Source organism: Phyllostomus hastatus, unplaced genomic scaffold, assembly GCF_019186645.2.
Source record: "Phyllostomus hastatus isolate PE091 unplaced genomic scaffold, TTU_PhHast_1.1 phas_contig_17, whole genome shotgun sequence".
Classification (NCBI taxonomy): domain Eukaryota; kingdom Metazoa; phylum Chordata; class Mammalia; order Chiroptera; family Phyllostomidae; genus Phyllostomus; species Phyllostomus hastatus.
The window spans coordinates 22,579,948-22,588,009 of NW_025333664.1; positions in this window are offsets into that span (position 1 = coordinate 22,579,948).

Below are 8,062 nucleotides of genomic sequence, written 5' to 3' on the forward strand. Positions count from 1 at the left end.
CTCTGAATTGGGCACCAGTTCAAAACACAGACCTGCCTTTGAGACGGTGTTCATCTCACTCCGCAGATAGAAGACTGGTTATTTTTTCTGATGGGGGTTCACCAAGAACCTTATGTTTGCACTACTTCTTCACTTCTTCAAGAGAAGAAAATGTGTGACTACCATTCTGTTACAGGGTGCAGCCAAGAGGGGGGACCCCAAATAGGCATTTGAAATGGGGTCCAGAACTTAAGGTGTCCAGATGTTAAGATGTCTCCACGACCTCCCCCCCCACGGTGTGGGTTGGGGGAAGGGACAAATGGAGCAGGGCCATTGAGATCTGTTTTGCATAGCAACAGCCTTGCAGCTACCCTCTGGCGTGGTCATTTAACATATCTATAGCCTTTGGCTGGTCACTTAGATATGTTAAATAGCTGTGATCATTTCTGAGCCAGGGGAATGGAAGTAACTTCCCCACCAAGACGTGACTGGGGGCAGATCCCCCAAGCTACAACGCCTGTGTGGGAGCTCGGAGAAGATTGGCTCCAGGACATGGGGCCACACCTGCCCAGACTCATGATGGCAGCCCAGTAAACCTCGAAGGATACGAGTTCTGGCATGTGAAGCCGAGTGTGGGAGGAGTCGGAAATGAGGCTGCAGAGGAAGATTGGCCGCGGGGATTTAAAAGCCAGACTTGGCGGCCATTAGGAGAGAGAATCGTGGTGCTTTAGGAAGGAGAACCATGCTGCCTTGAGAAGGAGAGCCATGCGGCTTTAGCAGAATAGGGAGGACCTCAGCCATTGAGAGAGAACCGTGCTGCTTTAAGAGAGACCCATGCGGCTTTGGCAGAGTGGGGACTCTCCCCTTCCCGCAGCCCTGAAGGAGAACCATGTGGCTGTGGAGGTGCAGAGAGGATCACAGCCATTGTAGAGAGAGCCACACAGCTTTAGCAGAGTGAAAACTCCCGCATCCCAGAGAGAGAGAACCATGTGGCTTTAGCAGAATAGGGAGTGTTACAGAACACAACAAGGGGGGCCTGGGACGAGATATACTATTATTGAAAGAAGGCCCTGGGTCCGTTATGTCCGCCGCCAGAGGAAAGACGTCTCTCAATGCCAGAGATTCGTGAAAAGGAAAGGAAATGTTTATTTAATGCTATACTAACTTAAAGTAGTGACCTAATGTCTTTATCAAAAATCCTAAAGTCCCTAAAAACACCCACAAACACGCACAGTCCTTCCTTCCTTCCCCCTTTGCCCAGTCCAGAGTACCATATCTCAGGAAAGGAAGTAGAAGTCCATGGCTCAGGCAGTCCTCTGGTTCTTCCCAGTTAATACTCCATCTCGACTGGGAGACCTCCCTGGGTTTCCGGCACCCTCCACTGAGTTGCCGGGATCTCTGCTAAAACCAGGTGGTGGTTCCCCTTCTAAAGCTGTGGGGATCCCCGCTCTGTCCAGGCCTCGTGGTTCTCCCTCTCAGGGCTGCGGGAGTCTCCACTCTGTCGAGGCCGCGTGGTTCTCCCTCCTAAAGCAGCACGGTTCTCCCCCTCAGGGCTGCGCATGGCTCTCCTTCTCAAGGCAGCATGGTTTTCCTTCCTAAAGCACCACGATTCTCTCTCCTAATGGCCGCCAAGTCTGGCTTTTAAATCCCCGCGGCCAATCTTCCTCTGCAGCCTTATTTCCGACTCCTCCCACACTCGGCTTCACTTGCCAGAATTCATATCCTTCCAGCTTTACTGGGCTGCCATCTTGAGTCTGGGCAGGTGTGGCCCCATGTCCTGGGGCCAATCCTCTCCGAGCTCCCACGCAGGCGCTGCAGCTCGGGGGATCTGCCCCCAGTCACGTCTTGGTGGGGAAGTTACTTCCATTCCCCTGGCTCAGAGATGATCACAGCTATTCAACATATCCATACAACCAGCCAAAGGCTATAGATATGTTAAATGACCACACCAGAGGGTAGCTGCAAGGCTGTTGCTATGCAAAATAGATCTGAATGGCCCTGCTCCATTTGTCCCTTCCCCCAACCCACACCCTGGATGGGGGGATGGAGACATCTTAAAATCTCCTGGACACCTTAAGTTCTGGACCCCATCTCAAATGCCCATTTGGGGTCCCCCCTCTAGGCTGCACCCTGTAACAGGAGGACCTTGGCCATTGAGAGGGAGAACCATGCTGCTTTAGGGGAGAGAACCATGTGGCTTTAGCAGAATAGGGAGGACCTCAGCCATTGAGGGAGAACCATGCTGCTTTAGGAGAGAGAACCACGCGGCTTTGGCAAAGTGGGGACTCTCCCCTTCCCGCAGCCCTGAGAGGGAGAACCACGAGGCCTGGACAGAGCGGGGACCCCCACAGCTTTAGAAGGGGAACCACCACCTGGTTTTAGCAGAGATCCCGGCAACTCAGCTGAGGGTGCTGGGAACCCAGGGAGGTCTCCCAGTCGAGATGGAGGACTAACTAAGAACCAGAGGACTGCCTGAGCCATGGACTTCTACTTCCTTTCCTGAGATATGGTACTCTGGACTGGGCAAAGGGGGAAGGAAGGAAAGACTGTGACTGTGTTTGTGGGTGTTTTTAGGGACTTTGGGATTTTTGATAAAGACATTAGGTCACTACTTTAAGTTAGTATAGCATTAAATAAACATTTCCTTTCCTTTTCACGAATCTCTGGCATTGAGAGACGTCTTTCCTCTGGCGGCGGACATAACGGACCCAGGGCCTTCTTTCAATAATAGTATATCTCGTCCCAGGCCCCCCTTGTTGTGTTCTGTAACAATTCCAGCTGCCAGTGGTGATATGTGGCCCAGGCCTAAGATGAACTGAACCCCAGGACGGATGTCTGCTGTGCAACACAAGATTGATTTGTTTTTATTAAAGATTTTATTCATTTATTTTTTAGAGAGGGAAGGGAGGGAGAAAGAGAGAGAGAGAAACATCAATGTGCGGTTGCTGGGGGCCATGGCCTGCAACCCAGGCATGTGCCCTGACTGGGAATCGAACCTGCGACACTTTGGTTAGCAGCCTGCGCTCAATCCACTGAGCTACGCCAGCCAGGGCACGTTTGATTTTTTTCAGGTAACTGAGAGCATTCCTTTCCAAGTTAGTTTGGAGACTATGTTCATGTATAGCCTAATTATTAATTTGTCAAAAAAATGATTTATTTTCTTATCAGGCAAGTTATTTTAAGCCTAGATACTAATGAACTAAAAATGTTAAATGTTCAAATCTTTTAAAACTACCATTCAGCAACCAAATGAACTTAAAACAGAAATAGTGACTCTAGGAGGTGGGACTGAGAGGAAGTTCATGCGATTTGACTTTTTGTGTCAAATCAATATCATTCTGAACTGATTTAAATGATTTTTACTCTGCATATCATTTTTATGGTCTATAAAGGAATCAGAGAGTCATTTGTGCAAGGTGTAAGAATCCCTGATGACAGGGGAAGTGATTCCTGCCCTGGAGCTCTGAAATCTCAAATAGAGCTTAGATTTCTTTGGTTTTATCCCATTTGTGGTTCATTCAGATCCCTGAATGTATAGGTTTACATCTTTCACCAAATATGGGAAGTATTCAGCCGTCAATTACAAATCTCTTGAAACAAAGGAAACAATAGAAAATCTCAATAATAAAAATAGACATTATTTAAAAAGCCTTTGATAAGAACTCATTTAACATAGACACAAATGGTTACATATAGAAATGTTAATGGGTATGTGTATATTTTGCCTTAGCATACAGGCATATCCAAGTATTTCTTTGCTCTGTTAGCTAAGATAGCCTAAAAGAAAGCTATCCAAAGAGCAACAAGCTTACCTGGTGGCCATATCTTGCTGTCTCACACAATTCTCCAATAAAAGAAAACAGGGCTCCTTGGAAAAATGGCTGATCCTTGAACGGGGTAGGAAACATACAAGATGAGTCTGGAGCATCTTGCGATAGAAAGTAATAAAGTGCTAAAAAAAACCCCAAACAAACTCCAAACCCACCCCCAACCAAATAAACAAAAACAAAGAAAGAAAGACCTGGCGAAGGAGGCTGGAAGGGGGCAGGTGAGAGAGACTGGAGTGTTCTAAGAGAAGATGGTGGAGGTTGTGGAGGTGGTGGTGGTGGACGACATGGAGACAGAGGTACTGGTAATTGTGGGGATGAGGTAACGATGATGGTGGTGGGGGGGATGTGGTGGGAGATGGCAGAGCAGGTGGAAGAGGGAGTGCAGGTACTTACACATGCAATCAGGTAGATTTCACCATGTGACCACTTGGGAATAAACACCTTATTATGGGATCTTCCATCTCTGAGAAAGGGGTGTATTTGAGGATTTGTAGTGAGAGTACATTGGTTTTCCTCGTGAATCATTCATTTCCTTGTGTCCACCCCCTTGTACAGACAGGCCCCAGTGGCCCTCACTGAAACCACCCGGCAGAAGCTACTATAACTTGTCCCTTGGCCTAACTCTTCCTAAAGTCAAGGGCTCAGGCAGCTGGGGATTTAAATCTTGGCTCTGCCTTTTACTTGGTGTGTAACCAGTTAAGTCCCTTCACCATGCTAAGCCTTAGTGTCTTCCTCCATAAGATGCGCTAACCATGGTAACTTCAGGTTGTCGCTGAACTACAGGAGGTAAGGCCTAGTACAAAGTTGTGCTCAAATAATGACTGCTGCTGTCATCACTCGTAGAATCAAAGACCTGGTCTTAGCATTGAGGGTCTCAGATACTCAAGATGGAGGGTAATTGGCCCGAGTCCAGCCCTGGCAGGGTGAGGAGTGCTGCGGCACCCCCTGTACACCTTGCTCTCCCATCCCACATACATATCTGCTCTTAGCTCCACCTGCTCTTAATGTCTTTGCTGGAAGAACCTGGAAGCCTCGCTGGAAGCTACAAGTGCTCTTTAGAACGATTCATCCCATGGCTGAATGAGAAACTGCTTTGGGAGGAAGGGAGTGACTGTAATTACCTAAGCACTACTACATGGGGCACTTTAAGCATCATCCCTTTATTCTTTAGATAGTCAGGTCTTATTTCCATTTCACAGGTTCATCCAAGTAGTCATTTGTTGAAGACCTACTATGTGTTAGACACTGTGCCAAGTATTCAGTGAGTGCAGAGTGAAGAATGCAAACCCTCCTGCCTTCATGGACGAACAAAGAAAACAAACATATAGGGAGTTTATAATGCATCAGATGGAGATGGAATAAGGAGGAAAATAAAGCAAGGCAAATGGATAGTGTGAGTGACGGGCAGAGGCCAGGTCCTGTAGGGATTTTCAGGGACTAACGAGGGGGTCACTGCAGTTGTCAGTGTGAGAGATGATGGACGTGGACCTGGGAGATTGCAGGGGAGGGACAACGAGTGGCTGGATTTGGGATGCTTTTGCAGGAGGACCTTGAGAACTTGCTGAAGGACTGGACGTGTGGTGGAGAGATGCAGTCACACAGCTCAGCCTGGACCAGACTGGACACTAGAAGTCAACAATGTGTTTTCTGCTCTGCTTCTCTGTCCTGGCCTGAGAAAAGAGTGGACCTGGAAGGAAGTGTGCATGGGCGGGGAATGGGAGGCCACAGCTACAGACCATGACACAGGAGCGAACCTATTTCAAAAGTCCTTTTATTTGGCCCTGGAAGGCGGAAGTCCTGACAGCAGTTCCTCAGAAATCCTAGTGGTTGGGCCAGAGAGCAGCAGGGAACCCGTCCTTCTGCATCAGTTGCTTCCATGGAATAAGCTCAGTCAGCTTTCAAGACTTCCTGGTGGGGACCTGCACGCTTTGTACCGCTGGGAGTGGCATTGCCGCTCTGGAGGACGCGTTGGCAGTGCCGTCCAAAGCTGTAAGACATGCTCAGCTCCTGCCACACACATCTGCCTCCTCCAGTGGCCATCTCCTGAAGAAGTAACCAGATGTGCCCCCAACTGTACCTACAAGGTTGTTGGGCATGGCGTGGTCTACTAGACCAAGCAGAGACACTACCTATGTCCCACAACAGAGACTAGTTTAAGCTGAACTTATCAGAAAGGGCATCATCACAACGAATGTGCCTTTTTCAAGTAAACTTTGGATCTCTTCCCATTAGGACATGTCCTGTGTTGCACTGTGCTTTTGGCCTCGTCTATTTAACTCCAGGAGGTCCCCTTACTTGCCAGCTAATTTTTGGGATAATCCAAAATGCCCCCACCAATTAACAAAATGCCTCAGTTGAGGACGAATGCTCTGAATTCTGAAGTCCTAGAACCAGTGGCTGCTGAGTATCCCTTTTAAAACAAAGAAAAATCAGCGAAAGCCTATCTGGGTGGACAAACCCTTTCTCTCTGGACCACCCAGAGAGAACCAGGGCTGAAAACATCCTTAGCCAGACTGAATGCAGTGCCAGTGTGATGTCTGGCTCCATGGCAGACTAGTCCTTGACCTTGGGCCAGTCACACCTAGCTGGTCTGAATTGTGGGTGGTGGAATCCCAACAGGCCTTTGTGATTTTCTGTATGTGCAGGTTTAAGTGGTATTTTTGTGATCTATTCTGGTGTGTACTAATAACTTAAGGAGTGACCCTGAAGCGGGGTGGAGGGGGTTGAGCATATGCGTGCAAGGCTGGGGCTGGGGCCAGAATGTCAGTACATGGGGCGTGGCAGTTAAAAGCATGAGCTTTGGAAGGAGGCACACCTTACCACTTAACCAGCTGTGCGAGCTGGGCTTTAGGTTTTGCACTGTGAAATGGGACCATTGTGAGGCACTTGAGTACTTACAATGGCTAATCCAAATGGCTAATTCTGTTATTATACAACTTCTTCAAAGCCAATCCATTACAAAGTATCAAACTCCATTGTCCTTATTCTGGTTTTTAATGGTCAAGGTGACAATAATTTACAGCTTTTCCAGACCTGCATTTTTTCCCACAGTTGCTGCCACCTGCTGGAGGACACGTTTGTGGCAGCTGCTGCAGTCCCGGCAGGCCCTTGCCAGTTTGGGATCAGAGCACCAAGCTGGGTCCCTTTCTCAGGATGGGTCTTGGTTGAAATCCAAGGAGTTCCTCAACTCTGGGTATAAGTAGTGTTGGCTCTTGGCTTGTTGCAGGATGTGGAGTGGAGTGATCGGTGAGGACTGCTTGGAAAGAGGACTGAGGCACGTTATGATTCAAAACCAGGAGACAGAGTCAGTGTTGATTCTAAATCTGTGGTTCACTTAACAGGGAGGTGGAAAGGCTTCCAAGACCCCAGTGATCCTCCTCTCCCAAACTTGCACAGAAAAAAAAAGTACACTTATTTATGTCTATACCATACCCAGGGAGGTCTATACCGTATTGCCCAAACTGTTGCAAGTCTGAACTGGGCAGGGCAGAGAACAACTGTGAGGCAGACAGAGCCCGCACACCAAAGCCAGGCACAGACCTTACTCTGTCAAAATTCACTCAGTCCAGGCCTCCTGCAAACGCTAACACAGTAAAAAGTTCGGGAAGCACAGGAACCACCCCCCTCTCAGCATTTGTCATGCACATTACCGAATAGCTCAGTGGTATCTTGATTGTTTCTCACCAAGATACCGTTAACTCTGAACTCAATCGGATTGGCATGAGCTGTTAACCAATGAAAAGCTACCCCACTTACTCCCTAGGTACACATTTCTGCACGTGAGTAAAGCAATGACAGAACAGCTGGAATCACCAGGTGATGAGGGAGGAAAGGGCTGTGGCTGGCAGATGTCATTAAGAGTCTCAAGTGGCTCAGGCCTGGAAAATCAAATTTCCCAGGTTTGGGTGACAGGAGTCCAGGGGAGTATTTATTTTCATCTGGAGGGATCATGGGCATCTAGCTCTGACCGCACACTTCAGGGGACTCTCACTGCTGCCTGGTTTCACCCAGGCAGTTTGTTCCTATGGGAGTTAAGTGGCTGCAAAGCCTCTTTCCATGAGTCCCCCACTTCCTTCCTTATAAGGGGGAGATCTTCCACTGGTCATCATGGGGGTGGCAGGTGGACACACAGAGTGGACAGGTATTGTGTGCCATAAGCAATTTTTATGCACACCCTGGAGGTAAATGATTTTAAAGGAATCAAAGCCAACTTCAGTGGGAGAGGAGAGGTTCTGTATAACATGCTGGTGATA